The 25,305-nt window shown below is 32.6% G+C and overlaps 7 non-coding genes across 7 annotated transcripts; all 7 read left to right on the top strand.

The window, feature by feature from the left end:
- Positions 1-67: 67 nt before the first annotated feature.
- Positions 68-151, top strand: TRNAL-AAG (transfer RNA leucine (anticodon AAG)). The gene has a single exon. It is a non-coding gene; the product is annotated as a tRNA-Leu (tRNA).
- Positions 152-2,685: 2,534 nt separating this feature from the next.
- On the top strand, positions 2,686-2,769 carry TRNAL-AAG (transfer RNA leucine (anticodon AAG)). The gene has a single exon. It is a non-coding gene; the product is annotated as a tRNA-Leu (tRNA).
- A 5,143-nt stretch (positions 2,770-7,912) lies between these two features.
- Positions 7,913-7,996, top strand: TRNAL-CAG (transfer RNA leucine (anticodon CAG)). The gene has a single exon. It is a non-coding gene; the product is annotated as a tRNA-Leu (tRNA).
- A 2,531-nt stretch (positions 7,997-10,527) lies between these two features.
- TRNAL-AAG (transfer RNA leucine (anticodon AAG)) lies at positions 10,528-10,611 on the top strand. Its single transcript has one exon. It is a non-coding gene; the product is annotated as a tRNA-Leu (tRNA).
- A 2,531-nt stretch (positions 10,612-13,142) lies between these two features.
- TRNAL-AAG (transfer RNA leucine (anticodon AAG)) lies at positions 13,143-13,226 on the top strand. Its single transcript has one exon. It is a non-coding gene; the product is annotated as a tRNA-Leu (tRNA).
- A 2,530-nt stretch (positions 13,227-15,756) lies between these two features.
- TRNAL-AAG (transfer RNA leucine (anticodon AAG)) lies at positions 15,757-15,840 on the top strand. The gene has a single exon. It is a non-coding gene; the product is annotated as a tRNA-Leu (tRNA).
- A 2,495-nt stretch (positions 15,841-18,335) lies between these two features.
- TRNAL-AAG (transfer RNA leucine (anticodon AAG)) lies at positions 18,336-18,419 on the top strand. The gene has a single exon. It is a non-coding gene; the product is annotated as a tRNA-Leu (tRNA).
- The last annotated feature ends 6,886 nt before the right edge of the window (positions 18,420-25,305 follow it).

Raw genomic sequence — 25,305 nt, 5'->3', positions numbered from 1 at the left:
GATAACACGTTCTTAACTTTAAAAGGCGCCACCATTCGAAAAAATGAAAATTTAAATAAAAAAATACGTCAGGATGGCCGAGCGGTCTAAGGCGCTGCGTTAAGGTCGCAGTCCGGTCTTCCGGGCGTGGGTTCGAATCCCACTCCTGACAGAATCACTGATATTTTGCCTCTTTTCATTCGTACGTTGACGTGACTCACGTTGTCAAGAAATTTTCCGGTACTTGTATTTTAGGTTCAAAATGGACCATTAACATATGATTTCATTTAAAGGAAAATGTTAAAAGCGAAAACTTTTCTACTTATGGATGAACAACATAACTTTTATTATTACATGTTTTACTATAAAAATATAATAACTGCGATCTCTCTACAACGTAAGAAAAGATGTGAGCTAGAAATGTAGTATACTTTTAGGTGATATCCTTTATGACACAATCAGGGAAAAAATAGTATGTTTTATTCTACGAAGGCCGATTTTCTAAAACAAGCCTCACTTTATAGAAGTAACATGAACAAATATAAACTGTTTAGGTGTTCCTCTTGATACCAATATTTTTCTTAGTTTGTCGATTGTGTCAGTGAACACATTTTTTGAGCACGTTATGAAACATGATACCTGCACTCCCTTAAAATATGAATCACGTTTAGCTAGGTAAAAATAAAGAAGAATAAGAGAACTTTTATTTGTCAAATCTGTGTTGTATGTTAAAATTTAGGAATATGGAAGAAGAAACTAGCAACAGTGGAAGTGGTTCCCGTGATTTCTAGTTTCGAAACAACACCAAATTATATGATTATAAAAGACAGTCACTGAAGGGAACTTTCTATTTTTCTAATTGTCGAGCTAAAGTTCATTTGGTTAGTAACCAAGAACGGAACGGAAATCATAATGGAATGACTGATAGAAAGGATTTCTTCCTCGAAATGGACAAAGAAGAGAACCGAAAATCAAGTTTCTTTTAAGTCAGAAACATATCGTTCATTGATTAAGACCATTCTCATAGCTTGCATTTTCGGTAAAGCTTCTTAATCTATCTGCCGTCGTTATTTCCAGCTTTTCAGTTTAAAATAACAATTGGAACTGTTCATTCGTGACGTGGAAAGCATAGTTAAATAGTATGAGATCGAAAACATTCGAAAAAAGTTATTAAACAAAAGCCATGTGGATGAATAGTGATAACACATGTCTGACTGATCAATGCGACTTCAGAAACATCACGCTTGTTGCACGTTCATTTAAAATTTCAATCAAAATTCAGAAATAAGAAGATGATGGCCATGCGTGAAGGAAGCAGTCTGATTTATCAGGAATTGGTTCCAACTCAACCACTCACACAACACTTTAAATTTTGCCTCATTACCTTCAAAAATTAATTTTTCTAAAGCTAGAATCGAGAAAACCTGCTATTTGTATCGGAAATATCAGTTCCAAGTGTACGAGGAATATGTACTTTGGACGTTTGAAAACGGCCTGCAAAGAAACGATTGCTTTTCTTTGATGCCGTACATTCGACAAGTGGTTTAAAATGAGATCTCGCTATATATGTATATGCAAACGAAATTAAGAAGAGAAATTTGATTGTGACATGTTTCGTTAAAAAATGAAAATTTGGTACTTCTCAGATCGTTCCTAAAAAAGCTGTGCAAGATATATCACATAATTTTAGAAGCTTTTCATTTTGGAGAAAATCAATGATAAAAAAGCTGTTTCCTCATAATATTCTGCGAAGTTTTCTCAGAAACAAAGTTTAACAACAGGTCTCATTTCTCATATGTAACGAGAACAGCAATTAAAACCTGTCTGTCTTGGTGTTCCTCTTAGCACATACATTTGTGTTGTTTGGGTGAATAAACATCTTTTTTATCTAGCGAAAATATGAAGAATAATAGAAAGTTTATGTAGAAATATGCATTTAACGATGATTATGCAGCACAGTAAAGGTTTTATGAGAAATATGGTAAAAATAAGTCACTTTCAGTAAGATCGTACATGTTTAAACTATTCGTTTAAACATATGAAAGCACCTTTTGAAAATTATCTCAGAAAATGTCCAGTTCGCAACCGTATTATACATTCATACCTTTGACGTTTTAGACAGGTTAATTGAGTTAGTAAACCTAAGTAAATCGGATAAATTTTACAAAAGACAAAGTGGAAAGTATAACTTTCCTAATCAACTTTTAGTTTGATTTAAAGAACTGTTAAAGAGATGAAAGATCTTATGTTGTTCTTGCTAGAATAGTAAAAGATAATAATTTTGTTTTCGGTTATTATGGAGTATACACACCAGAAATTTATTATAAAATATTATATTTGCATCATATAAACGTCGCGAAATCGAAAAATATAGGAACGCTTTGTTAGGAAGTTTTCATTCGCATTTCTTGAAAATTACGATCATCAATTGACTAAGTCGATTCTTTTATTTTCATTTACGGTAAAGTAACTTACGCTTTCTGTTTGTTCGATACTTTGAGTTTCTATCTGTTGAGGGTCTTATGGTGGTTTTGTCTCTCGTCATATGTGGTTTAAATGCTAGCTGAGTAGTTTATGGACAGAGCGATGAGATCGGAAAAATTAAAAATATTAAAGAGCCAAAGATGCAGAAAGAGATGGATAACACGTTCTTAACTTTAAAAGGCGCCACCATTCGAAAAAATGAAAATTTAAATAAAAAAATACGTCAGGATGGCCGAGCGGTCTAAGGCGCTGCGTTAAGGTCGCAGTCCGGTCTTCCGGGCGTGGGTTCGAATCCCACTCCTGACAGAATCACTGATATTTTGCCTCTTTTCATTCGTACGTTGGCGTGACTCACGTTGTCAAGAAATTTTCCGGTACTTGTATTTTAGGTTGAAAATGGACCATTAACATATGATTTCATTTAAAGGAAAATGTTAAAAGCGAAAACTTTTCTACTTATGGATGAACAACATAACTTTTATTATTACATGTTTTACTATAAAAATATAATAACTGCGATCTCTCTACAACGTAAGAAAAGATGTGAGCTAGAAATGTAGTATACTTTTAGGTGATATCCTTTATGACACAATCAGGGAAAAAATAGTATGTTTTATTCTACGAAGGCCGATTTTCTAAAACAAGCCTCACTTTATAGAAGTAACATGAACAAATATAAACTGTTTAGGTGTTCCTCTTGATACCAATATTTTTCTTAGTTTGTCGATCGTGTCAGTGAACACATTTTTTGAGCACGTTATGAAACATGATACCTGCACTCCCTTAAAATATGAATCACGTTTAGCTAGGTAAAAATAAAGAAGAATAAGAGAACTTTTATTTGTCAAATCTGTGTTGTATGTTAAAATTTAGGAATATGGAAGAAGAAACTAGCAACAGTGGAAGTGGTTCCCGTGATTTCTAGTTTCGAAACAACACCAAATTATATGATTATAAAAGACAGTCACTGAAGGGAACTTTCTATTTTTCTAATTGTCGAGCTAAAGTTCATTTGGTTAGTAACCAAGAACGGAACGGAAATCATAATGGAATGACTGATAGAAAGGATTTCTTCCTCGAAATGGACAAAGAAGAGAACCGAAAATCAAGTTTCTTTTAAGTCAGAAACATATCGTTCATTGATTAAGACCATTCTCATAGCTTGCATTTTCGGTAAAGCTTCTTAATCTATCTGCCGTCGTTATTTCCAGCTTTTCAGTTTAAAATAACAATTGGAACTGTTCATTCGTAACGTGGAAAGCATAGTTAAATAGTATGAGATCGAAAACATTCGAAAAAAGTTATTAAACAAAAGCCATGTGGATGAATAGTGATAACACATGTCTGACTGATCAATGCGACTTCAGAAACATCACGCTTGTTGCACGTTCATTTAAAATTTCAATCAAAATTCAGAAATAAGAAGATGATGGCCATGCGTGAAGGAAGCAGTCTGATTTATCAGGAATTGGTTCCAACTCAACCACTCACACAACACTTTAAATTTTGCCTCATTACCTTCAAAATTAATTTTTCTAAAGCTAGAATCGAGAAAATCTGCTATTTGTATCGGAAATATCAGTTCCAAGTGTACGAGGAATATGTACTTTGGACGTTTGAAAACGGCCTGCAAAGAAACGATTGCTTTTCTTTGATGCCGTACATTCGACAAGTGGTTTAAAATGAGATCTCGCTATATATGTATATGCAAACGAAATTAAGAAGAGAAATTTGATTGTGACATGTTTCGTTAAAAATGAAAATTTGGTACTTCTCAGATCGTTCCTAAAAAAGCTGTGCAAGATATATCACATAATTTTAGAAGCTTTTCATTTTGGAGAAAATCAATGATAAAAAAGCTGTTTCCTCATAATATTCTGCGAAGATTTCTCAGAAACAAAGTTTTACCAACAGGTCTCATTTCTCATATGTAACGAGAACAGCAATTAAAACCTGTCTGTCTTGGTGTTCTTAGCACATACATTTGTGTTGTTTGGGTGAATAAACATTTTTTTTATCTAGCGAAAATATGAAGAATAAGAGAAAGTTTATGTAGAAATATGCATTTAACGATGATTATGCAGCACAGTAAAGGCTTTATGAGAAATATGGTAAAAATAAGTCACTTTCAGTGATCGTACATGTTTAAAATATTCGTTTAAACATATGAAAGCACCTTTTGAAAATTATCTCAGAAAATGTCCAGTTCGCAACCGTATTATACATTCATACCTTTGACGTTTTAGACAGGTTAATTGAGTTAGTAAACCTAAGTAAATCGGATAATTTTTTACAAAAGACAAAGTGGAAAGTATAACTTTCCTAATCAATCTTTAGTTTGATTTAAAGAACTGTTAAAGAGATGAAAGATCTTATGTTGTTCTTGCTAGAATAGTAAAAGATAATAATTTTGTTTTCGGTTATTATGGAGTATACACACCAGAAATTTATTATAAAATATTATATTTGCATCATATAAACGTCGCGAAATCGAAAATATAGGAACGCTTTGTTAGGAAGTTTTCATTCGCATTTCTTGAAAATTACGATCATCAATTGACTAAGTCGATTGTTTTATTTTCATTTACGGTAAAGTAACTAACGCTTTCTGTTTGTTCGATACTTTGAGTTTCTATCTGTTGAGGGTCTTATGGTGGTTTTGTCTCTCGTCATATGTGGTTTAAATGCTAGCTGAGTAGTTTATGGACAGAGCGATGAGATCGGAAAAATTAAAAATATTAAAAAGCCAAAGATGCAGAAAGAGATGGATAACACGTTCTTAACTTTAAAAGGCGCCACCATTCGAAAAAATTAAAATTTAAATAAAAAAAAAAAAAGGATGGCCGAGCGGTCTAAGGCGCTGCGTTAAGGTCGCAGTCCGGTCTTCCGGGCGTGGGTTCGAATCCCACTCCTGACAGAATCACTGATATTTTGCCTCTTTTCATTCGTACGTTGGCGTGACTCACGTTGTCAAGAAATTTTCCGGTACTTGTATTTTAGGTTGAAAATGGACCATTAACATATGATTTCATTTAAAGGAAAATGTTAAAAGCGAAAACTTTTCTACTTATGGATGAACAACATAACTTTTATTATTACATGTTTTACTATAAAAATATAATAACTGCGATCTCTCTACAACGTAAGAAAAGATGTGAGCTAGAAATGTAGTATACTTTTAGGTGATATCCTTTATGACACAATCAGGGAAAAAATAGTATGTTTTATTCTACGAAGGCCGATTTTCTAAAACAAGCCTCACTTTATAGAAGTAACATGAACAAATATAAACTGTTTAGGTGTTCCTCTTGATACCAATATTTTTCTTAGTTTGTCGATCGTGTCAGTGAACACATTTTTTGAGCACGTTATGAAACATGATACCTGCACTCCCTTAAAATATGAATCACGTTTAGCTAGGTAAAAATAAAGAAGAATAAGAGAACTTTTATTTGTCAAATCTGTGTTGTATGTTAAAATTTAGGAATATGGAAGAAGAAACTAGCAACAGTGGAAGTGGTTCCCGTGATTTCTAGTTTCGAAACAACACCAAATTATATGATTATAAAAGACAGTCACTGAAGGGAACTTTCTATTTTTCTAATTGTCGAGCTAAAGTTCATTTGGTTAGTAACCAAGAACGGAACGGAAATCATAATGGAATGACTGATAGAAAGGATTTCTTCCTCGAAATGGACAAAGAAGAGAACCGAAAATCAAGTTTCTTTTAAGTCAGAAACATATCGTTCATTGATTAAGACCATTCTCATAGCTTGCATTTTCGGTAAAGCTTCTTAATCTATCTGCCGTCGTTATTTCCAGTTTTTCAGTTTAAAATAACAATTGGAACTGTTCATTCGTAACGTGGAAAGCATAGTTAAATAGTATGAGATCGAAAACATTCGAAAAAATGTTATTAAACAAAAGCCATCAAGATGAATAGTGATAACACATGTCTGACTGATCAATGCGACTTCAGAAACATCACGCTTGTTGCACGTTCATTTAAAATTTCAATCAAAATTCAGAAATAAGAAGATGATGGCCATGCGTGAAGGAAGCAGTCTGATTTATCAGGAATTGGTTCCAACTCAACCACTCACACAACACTTTAAATTTTGCCTCATTACCTTCAAAAATTAATTTTTCTAAAGCTAGAATCGAGAAAATCTGCTATTTGTATCGGAAATATCAGTTCCAAGTGTACGAGGAATATGTACTTTGGACGTTTGAAAACGGCCTGCAAAGAAACGATTGCTTTTCTTTGATGCCGTACATTCGACAAGTGGTTTAAAATGAGATCTCGCTATATATGTATATGCAAACGAAATTAAGAAGAGAAATTTGATTGTGACATGTTTCGTTAAAAATGAAAATTTGGTACTTCTCAGATCGTTCCTAAAAAAGCTGTGCAAGATATATCACATAATTTTAGAAGCTTTTCATTTTGGAGAAAATCAATGATAAAAAAGCTGTTTCCTCATAATATTCTGCGAAGCTTTCTCAGAAACAAAGTTTAACAACAGGTCTCATTTCTCATATGTAACGAGAACAGCAATTAAAACCTGTTTGTCTTGGTGTTCTTAGCACATACATTTGTGTTGTTTGGGTGAATAAACATTTTTTTTTATCTAGCGAAAATATAAAGAATAAGAGAACGTTTATGTGAAAATATGCATTTAACGATGATTATGGAGCACAGTAAAGGCTTTATGAGAAATATGGTAAAAATAAGTCAATTTCAGTGATCGTACATGTTTAAAATATTCGTTTAAACATATGAAAGCACCTTTTGAAAATTATCTCAGAAAATGTCCAGTTCGCAACCGTATTATACATTCATACCTTTGACGTTTTAGACAGGTTAATTGAGTTAGTAAACCTAAGTAAATCGGATAATTTTTTACAAAAGACAAAGTGGAAAGTATAACTTTCCTAATCAATTTTTTAGTTTGATTTAAAGAACTGTTAAAGAGATGAAAGATCTTATGTTGTTCTTGCTAGAATAGTAAAAGATAATAATTTTGTTTTCGGTTATTATGGAGTATACACACCAGAAATTTATTATAAAATATTATATTTGCATCATATAAACGTCGCGAAATCGAAAAATATAGGAACGCTTTGTTAGGAAGTTTTCATTCGCATTTCTTGAAAATTACGATCATCAATTGACTAAGTCGATTGTTTTATTTTCATTTACGGTAAAGTAACTTACGCTTTCTGTTTGTTCGATACTTTGAGTTTCTATCTGTTGAGGGTCTTATGGTGGTTTTGTCTCTCGTCATATGTGGTTTAAATGCTAGCTGAGTAGTTTATGGACAGAGCGATGAGATCGGAAAAATTAAAAATATTAAAGAGCCAAAGATGCAGAAAGAGATGGATAACACGTTCTTAACTTTAAAAGGCGCCACCATTCGAAAAAATGAAAATTTAAATAAAATAATACGTCAGGATGTCCGAGCGGTTTAAGGCGCTGCGTTCAGGTCGCAGTCCGGTCTTCCGGGCGTGGGTTCGAATCCCACTCCTGACAGAATCGCTGATATTTTGCCTCTTTTCATTCGTACGTTGGCGTGACTCACGTTGTCAAGAAATTTTCCGGTACTTGTATTTTAGGTTGAAAATGGACCATTAACATATGATTTCATTTAAAGGAAAATGTTAAAAGCGAAAACTTTTCTACTTATGGATGAACAACATAACTTTTATTATTACATGTTTTACTATAAAAATATAATAACTGCGATCTCTCTACAACGTAAGAAAAGATGTGAGCTAGAAATGTAGTATACTTTTAGGTGATATCCTTTATGACACAATCAGGGAAAAAATAGTATGTTTTATTCTACGAAGGCCGATTTTCTAAAAACAAGCCTCACTTTATAGAAGTAACATGAACAAATATAAACTGTTTAGGTGTTCCTCTTGATACCAATATTTTTCTTAGTTTGTCGATCGTGTCAGTGAACACATTTTTTGAGCACGTTATGAAACATGATACCTGCACTCCCTTAAAATATGAATCACGTTTAGCTAGGTAAAAATAAAGAAGAATAAGAGAACTTTTATTTGTCAAATCTGTGTTGTATGTTAAAATTTAGGAATATGGAAGAAGCATTTAGCAACAGTGGAAGTGGTTCCCGTGATTTCTAGTTTCGAAACAACACCAAATTATATGATTATGAAAGACAGTCACTGAAGGGAACTTTCTATTTTTTCTAATTGTCGAGCTAATGTTCATTTGGTTAGTAACCAAGAACGGAACGGAAATCATAATGGAATGACTGATAGAAAGGATTTCTTCCTCGAAATGGACAAAGAAGAGAACCGAAAATCAAGTTTCTTTTAAGTCAGAAACATATCGTTCATTGATTAAGACCATTCTCATAGCTTGCATTTTCGGTAAAGCTTCTTAATCTATCTGCCGTCGTTATTTCCAGCTTTTCAGTTTAAAATAACAATTGGAACTGTTCATTCGTGACGGAGAAAGCATAGTTAAATAGTATCAGATCGAAAACATTCGAAAAAAAGTTATTAAACAAAAGCCATCAGGATGAATAGTGATAACACATGTCTGACTGATCAATGCGACTTCAGAAACATCACGCTTGTTGCACGTTCATTTAAAATTTCAATCAAAATTCAGAAATAAGAAGATGATGGCCATGCGTGAAGGAAGCAGTCTGATTTATCAGGAATTGGTTCCAACTCAACCACTCACACAACACTTTAAATTTTGCCTCATTACCTTCAAAATTAATTTTTCTAAAGCTAGAATCGAGAAAACCTGCTATTTGTATCGGAAATATCAGTTCCAAGTGTACGAGGAATATGTACTTTGGACGTTTGAAAACGGCCTGCAAAGAAACGATTGCTTTTCTTTTATGCCGTACATTCGACAAGTGGTTTAAAATGAGATCTCGCTATACATGTATATGCAAACGAAATTAAGAAGAGAAATTTGATTGTGACATGTTTCGTTAAAAATGAAAATTTGGTACTTCTCAGATCGTTCCTAAAAAAGCTGTGCAAGATATATCACATAATTTTAGAAGCTTTTCATTTTGGAGAAAATCAATGATAAAAAAGCTGTTTCCTCATAATATTCTGCGAAGATTTCTCAGAAACAAAGTTTTAACAACAGGTCTCATTTCTCATATGTAACGAGAACAGCAATTAAAACCTGTCTGTCTTGGTGTTCTTAGCACATACATTTGTGTTGTTTGGGTGAATAAACATTTTTTTTATCTAGCGAAAATATGAAGAATAATAGAAAGTTTATGTAGAAATATGCATTTAACGATGATTATGCAGCACAGTAAAGGCTTTATGAGAAATATGGTAAAAATAAGTCACTTTCAGTAAGATCGTACATGTTTAACCTATTCGTTTAAACATATGAAAGCACCTTTGAAAATTATCTCAGAAAATGTCCAGTTCGCAACCGTATTATACATTCATACCTTTGACGTTTTAGACAGGTTAATTGAGTTAGTAAACCTAAGTAAATCGGATAAATTTTTACAAAGACAAAGTGGAAAGTATAACTTTCCTAATCAACTTTAGTTTGATTTAAAGAACTGTTAAAGAGATGAAAGATCTTATGTTGTTCTTGCTAGAATAGTAAAAGATAATAATTTTGTTTTCGGTTATTATGGAGTATACACACCAGAAATTTATTATAAAATATTATATTTGCATCATATAAACGTCGCGAAATCGAAAAATATAGGAACGCTTTGTTAGGAAGTTTTCATTCGCATTTCTTGAAAATTACGATCATCAATTGACTAAGTCGATTCTTTTATTTTCATTTACGGTAAAGTAACTTACGCTTTCTGTTTGTTCGATACTTTGAGTTTCTATCTGTTGAGGGTCTTATGGTGGTTTTGTCTCTCGTCATATGTGGTTTAAATGCTAGCTGAGTAGTTTATGGACAGAGCGATGAGATCGGAAAAATTAAAAATATTAAAGAGCCAAAGATGCAGAAAGAGATGGATAACACGTTCTTAACTTTAAAAGGCGCCACCATTCGAAAAAATGAAAATTTAAATAAAAAAATACGTCAGGATGGCCGAGCGGTCTAAGGCGCTGCGTTAAGGTCGCAGTCCGGTCTTCCGGGCGTGGGTTCGAATCCCACTCCTGACAGAATCACTGATATTTTGCCTCTTTTCATTCGTACGTTGGCGTGACTCACGTTGTCAAGAAATTTTCCGGTACTTGTATTTTAGGTTGAAAATGGACCATTAACATATGATTTCATTTAAAGGAAAATGTTAAAAGCGAAAACTTTTCTACTTATGGATGAACAACATAACTTTTATTATTACATGTTTTACTATAAAAATATAATAACTGCGATCTCTCTACAACGTAAGAAAAGATGTGAGCTAGAAATGTAGTATACTTTTAGGTGATATCCTTTATGACACAATCAGGGAAAAAATAGTATGTTTTATTCTACGAAGGCCGATTTTCTAAAACAAGCCTCACTTTATAGAAGTAACATGAACAAATATAAACTGTTTAGGTGTTCCTCTTGATACCAATATTTTTCTTAGTTTGTCGATCGTGTCAGTGAACACATTTTTTGAGCACGTTATGAAACATGATACCTGCACTCCCTTAAAATATGAATCACGTTTAGCTAGGTAAAAATAAAGAAGAATAAGAGAACTTTTATTTGTCAAATCTGTGTTGTATGTTAAAATTTAGGAATATGGAAGAAGAAACTAGCAACAGTGGAAGTGGTTCCCGTGATTTCTAGTTTCGAAACAACACCAAATTATATGATTATAAAAGACAGTCACTGAAGGGAACTTTCTATTTTTCTAATTGTCGAGCTAAAGTTCATTTGGTTAGTAACCAAGAACGGAACGGAAATCATAATGGAATGACTGATAGAAAGGATTTCTTCCTCGAAATGGACAAAGAAGAGAACCGAAAATCAAGTTTCTTTTAAGTCAGAAACATATCGTTCATTGATTAAGACCATTCTCATAGCTTGCATTTTCGGTAAAGCTTCTTAATCTATCTGCCGTCGTTATTTCCAGCTTTTCAGTTTAAAATAACAATTGGAACTGTTCATTCGTGACGTGGAAAGCATAGTTAAATAGTATCAGATCGAAAACATTCGAAAAAAGTTATTAAACAAAAGCCATCAGGATGAACAGTGATAACAAATGTCTGACTGATCAATGCGACTTCAGAAACATCACGCTTGTTGCACGTTCATTTAAAATTTCAATCAAAATTCAGAAATAAGAAGATGATGGCCATGCGTGAAGGAAGCAGTCTGATTTATCAGGAATTGGTTCCAACTCAACCACTCACACAACACTTTAAATTTTGCCTCATTACCTTCAAAATTAATTTTTCTAAAGCTAGAATCGAGAAAACCTGCTATTTGTATCGGAAATATCAGTTCCAAGTGTACGAGGAATATGTACTTTGGACGTTTGAAAACGGCCTGCAAAGAAACGATTGCTTTTCTTTGATGCCGTACATTCGACAAGTGGTTTAAAATGAGATCTCGCTATATATGTATATGCAAACGAAATTAAGAAGAGAAATTTGATTGTGACATGTTTCGTTAAAAATGAAAATTTGGTACTTCTCAGATCGTTCCTAAAAAAGCTGTGCAAGATATATCACATAATTTTAGAAGCTTTTCATTTTGGAGAAAATCAATGATAAAAAAGCTGTTTCCTCATAATATTCTGCGAAGCTTTCTCAGAAACAAAGTTTAACAACAGGTCTCATTTCTCATATGTAACGAGAACAGCAATTAAAACCTGTCTGTCTTGGTGTTCTTAGCACATACATTTGTGTTGTTTGGGTGAATAAACATTTTTTTTTATCTAGCGAAAATATGAAGAATAAGAGAACGTTTATGTGAAAATATGCATTTAACGATGATTATGCAGCACAGTAAAGGCTTTATGAGAAATATGGTAAAAATAAGTCACTTTCAGTGATCGTACATGTTTAAAATATTCGTTTAAACATATGAAAGCACCTTTTGAAAATTATCTCAGAAAATGTCCAGTTCGCAACCGTATTATACATTCATACCTTTGACGTTTTAGACAGGTTAATTGAGTTAGTAAACCTAAGTAAATCGGATAAATTTTTACAAAAGACAAAGTGGAAAGTATAACTTTCCTAATCAACTTTTAGTTTGATTTAAAGAACTGTTAAAGAGATGAAAGATCTTATGTTGTTCTTGCTAGAATAGTAAAAGATAATAATTTTGTTTTCGGTTATTATGGAGTATACACACCAGAAATTTATTATAAAATATTATATTTGCATCATATAAACGTCGCGAAATCGAAAAATATAGGAACGCTTTGTTAGGAAGTTTTCATTCGCATTTCTTGAAAATTACGATCATCAATTGACTAAGTCGATTCTTTTATTTTCATTTACGGTAAAGTAACTTACGCTTTCTGTTTGTTCGATACTTTGAGTTTCTATCTGTTGAGGGTCTTATGGTGGTTTTGTCTCTCGTCATATGTGGTTTAAATGCTAGCTGAGTAGTTTATGGACAGAGCGATGAGATCGGAAAAATTAAAAATATTAAAGAGCCAAAGATGCAGAAAGAGATGGATAACACGTTCTTAACTTTAAAAGGCGCCACCATTCGAAAAAATGAAAATTTAAATCAAAAAAAATACGTCAGGATGGCCGAGCGGTCTAAGGCGCTGCGTTAAGGTCGCAGTCCGGTCTTCCGGGCGTGGGTTCGAATCCCACTCCTGACAGAATCACTGATATTTTGCCTCTTTTCATTCGTACGTTGGCGTGACTCACGTTGTCAAGAAATTTTCCGGTACTTGTATTTTAGGTTGAAAATGGACCATTAACATATGATTTCATTTAAAGGAAAATGTTAAAAGCGAAAACTTTTCTACTTATGGATGAACAACATAACTTTTATTATTACATGTTTTACTATAAAAATATAATAACTGCGATCTCTCTACAACGTAAGAAAAGATGTGAGCTAGAAATGTAGTATACTTTTAGGTGATATCCTTTATGACACAATCAGGGAAAAAATAGTATGTTTTATTCTACGAAGGCCGATTTTCTAAAAACAAGCCTCACTTTATAGAAGTAACATGAACAAATATAAACTGTTTAGGTGTTCCTCTTGATACCAATATTTTTCTTAGTTTGTCGATCGTGTCAGTGAACACATTTTTTGAGCACGTTATGAAACATGATACCTGCACTCCCTTAAAATATGAATCACGTTTAGCTAGGTAAAAATAAAGAAGAATAAGAGAACTTTTATTTGTCAAATCTGTGTTGTATGTTAAAATTTAGGAATATGGAAGAAGAAACTAGCAACAGTGGAAGTGGTTCCCGTGATTTCTAGTTTCGAAACAACACCAAATTATATGATTATAAAAGACAGTCACTGAAGGGAACTTTCTATTTTTCTAATTGTCGAGCTAAAGTTCATTTGGTTAGTAACCAAGAACGGAACGGAAATCATAATGGAATGACTGATAGAAAGGATTTCTTCCTCGAAATGGACAAAGAAGAGAACCGAAAATCAAGTTTCTTTTAAGTCAGAAACATATCGTTCATTGATTAAGACCATTCTCATAGCTTGCATTTTCGGTAAAGCTTCTTAATCTATCTGCCGTCGTTATTTCCAGCTTTTCAGTTTAAAATAACAATTGGAACTGTTCATTCGTGACGTGGAAAGCATAGTTAAATAGTATCAGATCGAAAACATTCGAAAAAAGTTATTAAACAAAAGCCATCAGGATGAACAGTGATAACAAATGTCTGACTGATCAATGCGACTTCAGAAACATCACGCTTGTTGCACGTTCATTTAAAATTTCAATCAAAATTCAGAAATAAGAAGATGATGGCCATGCGTGAAGGAAGCAGTCTGATTTATCAGGAATTGGTTCCAACTCAACCACTCACACAACACTTTAAATTTTGCCTCATTACCTTCAAAATTAATTTTTCTAAAGATAGAATCGAGAAAATCTGCTATTTGTATCGGAAATATCAGTTCCAAGTGTACGAGGAATATGTACTTTGGACGTTTGAAAACGGCCTGCAAAGAAACGATTGCTTTTCTTTGATGCCGTACATTCGACAAGTGGTTTAAAATGAGATCTCGCTATATATGTATATGCAAACGAAATTAAGAAGAGAAATTTGATTGTGACATGTTTCGTTAAAAAATGAAAATTTGGTACTTCTCAGATCGTTCCTAAAAAAGCTGTGCAAGATATATCACATAATTTTAGAAGCTTTTCATTTTGGAGAAAATCAATGATAAAAAAGCTGTTTCCTCATAATATTCTGCGAAGCTTTCTCAGAAACAAAGTTTAACAACAGGTCTCATTTCTCATATGTAACGAGAACAGCAATTAAAACCTGTCTGTCTTGGTGTTCTTAGCACATACATTTGTGTTGTTTGGGTGAATAAACATTTTTTTTTTTATCTAGCGAAAATATGAAGAATAATAGAAAGTTTATGTCGAAATATGCATTTAACGATGATTATGCAGCACAGTAAAGGCTTTATGAGAAATATGGTAAAAATAAGTCACTTTCAGTGATCGTACATGTTTAAAATATTCGTTTAAACATATGAAAGCACCTTTTGAAAATTATCTCAGAAAATGTCCAGTTCGCAACCGTATTATACATTCATACCTTTGACGTTTTAGACAGGTTAATTGAGTTAGTAAACCTAAGTAAATCGGATAAATTTTTACAAAGACAAAGTGGAAAGTATAACTTTCCTAATCAACTTTAGTTTGATTTAAAGAACTGTTAAAGAGATGAAAGATCTTATGTTGTTCTTGCTAGAATAGTAAAAGATAATAATTTTGTTTTCGGTTATTATGGAGTATACACACCAGAAATTTATTATAAAATATTATATTTGCATCATATAAACGTCGCGAAATCGAAAAATATAGGAACGCTTTGTTAGGAAGTTTTCATTCGCATTTCTTGAAAATTACGATCATCAATTGACTAAGTCGATTGTTTTATTTTCATTTACGGTAAAGTAACTAACGCTTTCTGTTTGTTCGATACTTTGAGATTCTATCTGTTGAGGGTCTTATGGTGGTTTTGTCTCTCGTCATATGTGGTTTAAATGCTAGCTGAGTAGTTTATGGACAGAGCGATGAGATCGGAAAAATTAAAAATATTAAAGAGCCAAAGATGCAGAAAGAGATGGATAACACGTTCTTAACTTTAAAATGCGCCACCATTCGAAAAAATGAAAATTTAATTTAAAAATACGTCAGGATGGCCGAGCGGTCTAAGGCGCTGCGTTAAGGTCGCAGTCCGGTCTTCCGGGCGTGGGTTCGAATCCCACTCCTGACAGAATCACTGATATTTTGCCTCTTTTCATTCGTACGTTGACGTGACTCACGTTGTCAAGAAATTTTCCGGTACTTGTATTTTAGGTTGAAAATGGACCATTAACATATGATTTCATTTAAAGGAAAATGTTAAAAGCGAAAACTTTTCTACTTATGGATGAACAACATAACTTTTATTATTACATGTTTTACTATAAAAATATAATAACTGCGATCTCTCTACAACGTAAGAAAAGATGTGAGCTAGAAATGTAGTATACTTTTAGGTGATATCCTTTATGACACAATCAGGGAAAAAATAGTATGTTTTATTCTACGAAGGCCGATTTTCTGAAAACAAGCCTCACTTTATAGAAGTAACATGAACAAATATAAACTGTTTAGGTGTTCCTCTTGATACCAATATTTTTCTTAGTTTGTCGATCGTGTCAGTGAACACATTTTTTGAGCACGTTATGAAACATGATACCTGCACTCCCTTAAAATATGAATCACGTTTAGCTAGGTAAAATAAAGAAGAATAAGAGAACTTTTATTTGTCAAATCTGTGTTGTATGTTAAAATTTAGGAATATGGAAGAAGAAACTAGCAACAGTGGAAGTGGTTCCCGTGATTTCTAGTTTCGAAACAACACCAAATTATATGATTATAAAAGACAGTCACTGAAGGGAACTTTCTATTTTTTCTAATTGTCGAGCTAAAGTTACGGAACGGAAATCATAATGGAATGACTGATAGAAAGGATTTCTTCCTCGAAATGGACAAAGAAGAGAACCGAAAATCAAGTTTCTTTTAAGTCAGAAACATATCGTTCATTGATTAAGACCATTCTCATAGCTTGCATTTTCGGTAAAGCTTCTTAATCTATCTGCCGTCGTTATTTCCAGCTTTTCAGTTTAAAATAACAATTGGAACTGTTCATTCGTGACGGGCAAAGCATAGTTAAATAGTATGAGACCGAAAACATTCGAAAAAAGTTATTAAACAAAAGCCATCAGGATGAATAGTGATAACACATGTCTGACTGATCAATGCGACTTCAGAAACATCACGCTTGTTGCACGTTCATTTAAAATTTCAATCAAAATTCAGAAATAAGAAGATGATGGCCATGCGTAAAGGAAGCAGTCTGATTTATCAGGAATTGGTTCCAACTCAACCACTCACACAACACTTTAAATTTTGCCTCATTACCTTCAAAAATTAATTTTTCTAAAGCTAGAATCGAGAAAATCTGCTATTTGTATCGGAAATATCAGTTCCAAGTGTACGAGGAATATGTACTTTGGACGTTTGAAAACGGCCTGCAAAGAAACGATTGCTTTTCTTTGATGCCGTACATTCGACAAGTGGTTTAAAATGAGATCTCGCTATATATGTATATGCAAACGAAATTAAGAAGAGAAATTTGATTGTGACATGTTTCGTTAAAAAATGAAAATTTGGTACTTCTCAGATCGTTCCTAAAAAAGCTGTGCAAGATATATCACATAATTTTAGAAGCTTTTCATTTTGGAGAAAATCAATGATAAAAAAGCTGTTTCCTCATAATATTCTGCGAAGCTTTCTCAGAAACAAAGTTTAACAACAGGTCTCATTTCTCATATGTAACGAGAACAGCAATTAAAACCTGTCTGTCTTGGTGTTCTTAGCACATACATTTGTGTTGTTTGGGTGAATAAACATTTTTTTTATCTAGCGAAAATATGAAGAATAAGAGAAAGTTTATGTAGAAATATGCATTTAACGATGATTATGCAGCACAGTAAAGGCTTTATGAGAAATATGGTAAAAATAAGTCACTTTCAGTGATCGTACATGTTTAAAATATTCGTTTAAACATATGAAAGCACCTTTTGAAAATTATCTCAGAAAATGTCCAGTTCGCAACCGTATTATACATTCATACCTTTGACGTTTTAGACAGGTTAATTGAGTTAGTAAACCTAAGTAAATCGGATAAATTTTACAAAGACAAAGTGGAAAGTATAACTTTCCTAATCAACTTTAGTTTGATTTAAAGAACTGTTAAAGAGATGAAAGATCTTATGTTGTTCTTGCTAGAATAGTAAAAGATAATAATTTATGGAGTATACACACCAGAAATTTATTATAAAATATTATATTTGCATCATATAAACGTCGCGAAATCGAAAAATATAGGAACGCTTTGTTAGGAAGTTTTCATTCGCATTTCTTGAAAATTACGATCATCAATTGACTAAGTCGATTCTTTTATTTTCATTTACGGTAAAGTAACTAACGCTTTCTGTTTGTTCGATACTTTGAGTTTCTATCTGTTGAGGGTCTTATGGTGGTTTTGTCTCTCGTCATATGTGGTTTAAATGCTAGCTGAGTAGTTTATGGACAGAGCGATGAGATCGGAAAAATTAAAAATATTAAAGAGCCAAAGATGCAGAAAGAGATGGATAACACGTTCTTAACTTTAAAAGGCGCCACCATTCGAAAAAATGAAAATTTAAATAAAAAAAATACGTCAGGATGGCCGAGCGGTCTAAGGCGCTGCGTTAAGGTCGCAGTCCGGTCTTCCGGGCGTGGGTTCGAATCCCACTCCTGACAGAATCACTGATATTTTGCCTCTTTTCATTCGTACGTTGACGTGACTCACGTTGTCAAGAAATTTTCCGGTACTTGTATTTTAGGTTCAAAATGGACCATTAACATATGATTTCATTTAAAGGAAAATGTTAAAAGCGAAAACTTTTCTACTTATGGATGAACAACATAACTTTTATTATTACATGTTTTACTATAAAAATATAATAACTGCGATCTCTCTACAACGTAAGAAAAGATGTGAGCTAGAAATGTAGTATACTTTTAGGTGATATCCTTTATGACACAATCAGGGAAAAAATAGTATGTTTTATTCTACGAAGGCCGATTTTCTAAAAACAAGCCTCACTTTATAGAAGTAACATGAACAAATATAAACTGTTTAGGTGTTCCTCTTGATACCAATATTTTTCTTAGTTTGTCGATCGTGTCAGTGAACACATTTTTTGAGCACGTTATGAAACATGATACCTGCACTCCCTTAAAATATGAATCACGTTTAGCTAGGTAAAAATAAAGAAGAATAAGAGAACTTTTATTTGTCAAATCTGTGTTGTATGTTAAAATTTAGGAATATGGAAGAAGAAACTAGCAACAGTGGAAGTGGTTCCCGTGATTTCTAGTTTCGAAACAACACCAAATTATATGATTATAAAAGACAGTCACTGAAGGGAACTTTCTATTTTTTCTAATTGTCGAGCTAAAGTTCATTTGGTTAGTAACCAAGAACGGAACGGAAATCATAATGGAATGACTGATAGAAAGGATTTCTTCCTCGAAATGGACAAAGAAGAGAACCGAAAATCAAGTTTCTTTTAAGTCAGAAACATATCGTTCATTGATTAAGACCATTCTCATAGCTTGCATTTTCGGTAAAGCTTCTTAATCTATCTGCCGTCGTTATTTCCAGCTTTTCAGTTTAAAATAACAATTGGAACTGTTCATTCGTGACGGGGAAAGCATAGTTAAATAGTATGAGACCGAAAACATTCGAAAAAAGTTATTAAACAAAAGCCATCAGGATGAATAGTGATAACACATGTCTGACTGATCAATGCGACTTCAGAAACATCACGCTTGTTGCACGTTCATTTAAAATTTCAATCAAAATTCAGAAATAAGAAGATGATGGCCATGCGTAAAGGAAGCAGTCTGATTTATCAGGAATTGGTTCCAACTCAACCACTCACACAACACTTTAAATTTTGCCTCATTACCTTCAAAAATTAATTTTTCTAAGGCTAGAATCGAGAAAACCTGCTATTTGTATCGGAAATATCAGTTCCAAGTGTACGAGGAATATGTACTTTGGACGTTTGAAAACGGCCTGCAAAGAAACGATTGCTTTTCTTTGATGCCGTACATTCGACAAGTGGTTTAAAATGAGATCTCGCTATATATGTATATGCAAACGAAATTAAGAAGAGAAATTTGATTGTGACATGTTTCGTTAAAAAATGAAAATTTGGTACTTCTCAGATCGTTCCTAAAAAAGCTGTGCAAGATATATCACATAATTTTAGAAGCTTTTCATTTTGGAGAAAATCAATGATAAAAAAGCTGTTTCCTCATAATATTCTGCGAAGTTTTCTCAGAAACATAGTTTAACAACAGGTCTCATTTCTCATATGTAACGAGAACAGCAATTAAAACCTGTCTGTCTTGGTGTTCCTTTTAGCACATACATTTGTGGTTTGTTATATAACAACCTCTAATACATACAAAAGGTAATAGGTTTTTGTTAAGATGTCTTCTATGTCATGTTGCTCGGCAAGAAAAGTATATTTGTTATACTTTTATACTAAAATAGGTTCAAAATATCAGTAATAACATAGTCCTGTTGCAGAGATGGACTGGACGTGTTTTGAGGGGCCACACCACTTTATTATGAGTTGGGGCCCATACCAACCTGCAAGCACTGAGAGTCATGTATAACCTATACACTTCATACAAGGGTGCCCATATACCTTGGGACAGTGGCTATTCTACCTCTGTCACATAAAATATATTGATCTAATAACCTGAGCATAACTGGGTACTTTCATTCATATAACAATACTTAATACATAGAAAACCCAGTGTGTTTTGGTAATGGTGCTTTCTTGCAATAGCTTTTGTTATGTTGCCTCGTAACAAAAGTATAGATTAATATTGTACTGTAAATATAAAATTAAATATATGAATAACAAAACTGGAAAATATTTAATTTTTTAATTTAAAGCCTGCACTGATTAAAGAACTTCATTTTTATCAAAATCACTTGTGACATAACAGCAAATACCTTCATTCAGAAATTATTTAAGTTTAAAATAAGATAGGGGTTGTCCATCAAGGTTGTTGGTGTCAACCTACAAAGCCCACACTTTACTCATGGCCAGCTTTATGTTGGATGTTGGTGTAAGAACCTCTAGCTCTTGGCAACAGAAGATAAAACAACTAATATTAACCTAATAACATGATGAAATTACTTCTGGTAGTTTTAATGTAAAAAAAACAAACTATTTTTGTTGTAATTAATGTTTGTGTTGTTGTCTCCAAATAGTACAACATATACATACATATATATAATACTGAATACAACAAGCATGCTGAATTAAAATTACACTAATATCTTAAGATATTTGTCTTTGAAATAAATTCATATTTAATTTATATTTTTCAGGCAATAGTTTCTACACCATGACAAAATAATTCATAGAAATATTATAAGTGATAACATTTAATGTGGGGAAGATTGGACCATAAAACGAGGATAGTTTTTAGACATATGATGTCTTTTGTGAACACGAGCATTTCTAAGTATTTTAGGTTGTTTGTAACAGTTTCCTCTTAGTGTAGATTACTTGACATTATATGTACGTTATGAAGATTTTCAAACATCACATAATATTAGTGGTTTACTTGATTATTTACATAAAAAGCATAAAATATGTACATGTAAGTACAAATGTTTCCAATTCTCATGTTCAATGCATCTTCAATGATTTCTAAGAGAATGTATCCATGCTTTTCTTTTATTTATCTTTACAAATTAGTGTCATATTTCATATTTTTATTTTATTCTATGGTTGTTTATTTCTTCATTTTTACCTCAATATCAAATTTGAAAAAATTGTAATGAAAATAGTCTTTTCTGGCTGTATAAAGCACTGAATATTTTTTAAATATTAATTTGAATTTTTCTATAAACTTAAAATGTAATGAAAGAAGTCGAACTATGTAACACAGCTACTTATTGTGCTCTTAAAGAACGGCCCAGCATGGCCAAGCGTGTTAAGGCATGCGACTCGTAATCCGAGGGTCACGGGTTTGCATCCCCATCGCACCAAACATGCTCGCCCTTTCAGCCGTGGGGGGTGTTATAATGTGACGGTAAATCCCACTATTCGTTGGTAAAAGAGTAGCCCAACAGTTGGCGGTGGGTGGTGATGACTAGCTGACTTCCCTCTAGTCTTACACTGCAAAATTAAAGACAGCTAGCACAGATAGCCCTTGAGTAGCTTTGTGCGAAATTCAAAAAACAAACAAACTTAATGAATAAGATTATAACTTGACATAAAAGATAGGTTTTATGTATACGTATTAACAATAGTACAGTCTATTTCAAATTATCTACTAGCCCACTTTGTTGCAAGAAATTATCATAAATTATTTTCTGATTTAATACCTAAAAGTTTACAAACATATGATCCATGTGAATAAAGAAAAGGAAATCTGTTGCAGATCGACTGCAAAAAAGGAAATAATTTCATTTTCAGACCGTATTTTTAAGTGTTGGGTTAAGATAATTGGTAATTATAAAACAAATTGTTTATTTAGTTTGATTTGATGTTTTTGTTAAGACCAGCAGCTTCAGAAAAATACTTCATTAAAAACTATTTGTTCTTGAACAAAGAAAGAAACACATAAATATATCAGGTTTCTAGCAACTTTTGTTAAACCCCTATATATAAATAGTAACATGTTAGGTAATTCACTCATGGTGTTCAGCTACTGTAAAGTTATATTTTTGGAAATATTTAGACAGTATTATGGAATATTATTCAAAGATTTGTACATTCCAATGTCATGGTTGTCAAGTGACAGGGATTCAGTGATAGTGCATGAAACAGATAGTATTTTTGTATTTTGTAAGTAAGGTGTATTCTATCTCTGTAATGTTAGTGTCATTAACAGTATTGGTTAAAATGTTTAACATGTATAATTGTTTTCATTATATACATACATGTATATTTTATTATCAGAATTATTATGTTGGTAAGTTAGGTTATTGATTCAGTCATCAAGTCACACTCCTTTTCAGGTACTTGATTTAATATTAATAAATGGGAAACCAAACACTGAGAATAAAGATAACCTGTCTACAGGTTTTCAAGACTTCCTGGACAGGTGTCTGAAGGTGGATGTAGATAAAAGATACACTGCCTCTGAACTCTTAAAAGTATGGTATAAATTACTGTTATTTTACAAGGCTGTTTTGGTTTGCTTTGAATCTATTATCTTAATAACCTACATCAAAAAAGCAGTACCATTAAGTGTAAGGATTCATTGTCATTCTTGGCTATTCCTTGCATGATGTGAAAACTTCAACTTATTATGGCACCACCTCATAGTTTTATATTTATTTATTTTGTAATATCATAATTCCATATATCAACTTTTACTCTGTCAAAACAAAAAAAACGTTTATATACATTTAGATCCATCCATTCCAATTTACAGTACCGTAGTACAAAATGTTATGACAAAGTCAAAAATCAAATTTCAGATTACTTTCAAAGAACAGTTGAAGGTAAATCACAGGTAGAACATCAATATTTTATTATTCTTCACATTTAGTGCAACAGAAATTAAGTAACTATGCTTGAGTTCAGCAAACAATGAATATTTTCTGTGTCCCCCTTTTTCTTTAATAACCATGAAAGGTCTTTCAGGCATTGTTGAGTGATGTGTAATCATGGTGTCCTTTGGGATTTTACTCGGTGTCGGTGCACATAGGCCTTACATTGCTTTGTGCAAAATTCAAAACAAAATACTCAATGTCTCGAATACACATGCACAAAGTTGCATTGGAAGTACCTTTTCATATGTCAAGTTTATAATCTGTCAAATCCTGGATCTGTTTAATTGGGTTGAAATAGGGATTCTGTGGGAACTGTTGTGTCATTTGAATAACCCCAGCAGCTTGTTTCTCAGGTAAGTAATTTCTACATATGTTGGTTGAGTGTTTTTGGTCATTATGTTCTTGGTAGTAGAATTCATTACCAATAATTTGGTCTGATATTCCATCTATTTTGCAGAAATCTCCTGTCACCTCAGCTAAAAACATCCTCAAACCATGAAACTGTCTCTACCATGCTTTATCACAAGTGCTATGCATTGAAATAAGTGTCCTTCACCTTTCTTCTGCTGGACAACAACGTACACTTTGAACCAACTATTTCAAACTTTGACTCATCCATCCATATCACTTCTTTTCAGTTATGAGCAGTCCAGTTTCTTGTCAATATTTGGAAAACAAAGTAAAAGTGTTTTTTTTAACTCCAACACAATCAAATATTCCATTATCATTGACTCTTCTTGATACTGTAGATGTGGACAATTTTACTTCATTTGGTACATGGTCATTTATCTCAAGCTTGAGACCAGTGACAGTCTTCCTTCTGTTCAGAATGTTGCATAAACAAAGGTACTTAACACCAGTATCATTAAACCTAGATGTTCTGTTTCTTCCTTTAGTATTTTCAAAGTTATCTGTATTGTTCTCATGATCTAGGGTGTACTTGATAGTGTTTGGGAAACATTTCAAGTCTACAGCAGTTAAATGGAGAGTTCAGCTACAATCACATGAAAGTTTTATGCAAACTCTCTGCTCTACTGACAATTCTCTCCTCTTTTTGGACTGCAGAATGACAAGATAACATCACATATGTTATTACTGTTTTTATCAAGATTTATTTGTGGATTGCTATTAAACTGATTCCTTTTAGCATATACTGGTACAATAAGCTAGCTTCTTTCTACATAGTTAAGACATGCAGTACCATGACACTTATTTCAGGCCCTAAATTTGACCACTATGTTCATTCAAACAGAACAATTATGACTTGCCCATGGTACAAGTATAGGGAATTCTAAAAAAATAAGTGTTCTCACCCTGGTTCATTTAATTGTTAAAAGTGATCAGTGAGTCATTACCATGGTGATGAAATTTTGAATCAGTAATGGCATGGAAGAATTAGCTCATAAAATAGAAAGAATGATAAAATATTCTTTTGTCCTAACACTTTCACACAGTACTGTATACAAGGACTAATTTAACAAAATGTATGTGATGTAGAATAAGCACTTTTGTTGAAATGTTTTTCATTTTTCACACAGCATCTGTTAATGGAAGTAACAGATTAATGTGAACACTACAACCCATTACAGTGATAACCAAATATACAGTTAAAATCATTAATAGCTCAAAAACCAAATATCCCAGTATACATGTTGAAATATGCAAGTTACGAAGACTGGCATTATTCTAGGACAAGAAAATTTAACAGATTATGTTTGTTAGATTTTTCCAAGAGCAGTAGTATATTGAGTGCCATAATTTCCTATAATTCAGCTTCATAGATTTTCAAAATAATATCCATTTCCTCTACCATGTAAGAATATTATTATGAATTAGGAAGAAACAAAACATCTTTTTAGATCAAATTATTAATTTATTTACCACAATGAACATTTTTTTATTATATTTGTTAAAAAATGAATAAAAGGAACATTGATGTCAAACAGATATGCATTCTGATTTATCCTGATATTTTTGTGAAATCTATGTCTTTTAGTCTCAAAACCGTGTGTTAGGGTGTTACATATTGCAAGTTCAATTTGCAGT

Source organism: Tachypleus tridentatus, chromosome 4 (assembly GCF_004210375.1).
Source record: "Tachypleus tridentatus isolate NWPU-2018 chromosome 4, ASM421037v1, whole genome shotgun sequence".
Taxonomy (NCBI): Eukaryota; Metazoa; Arthropoda; class Merostomata; order Xiphosura; family Limulidae; genus Tachypleus; species Tachypleus tridentatus.
This window is presented reverse-complemented; position numbering and strand designations above follow the sequence as displayed.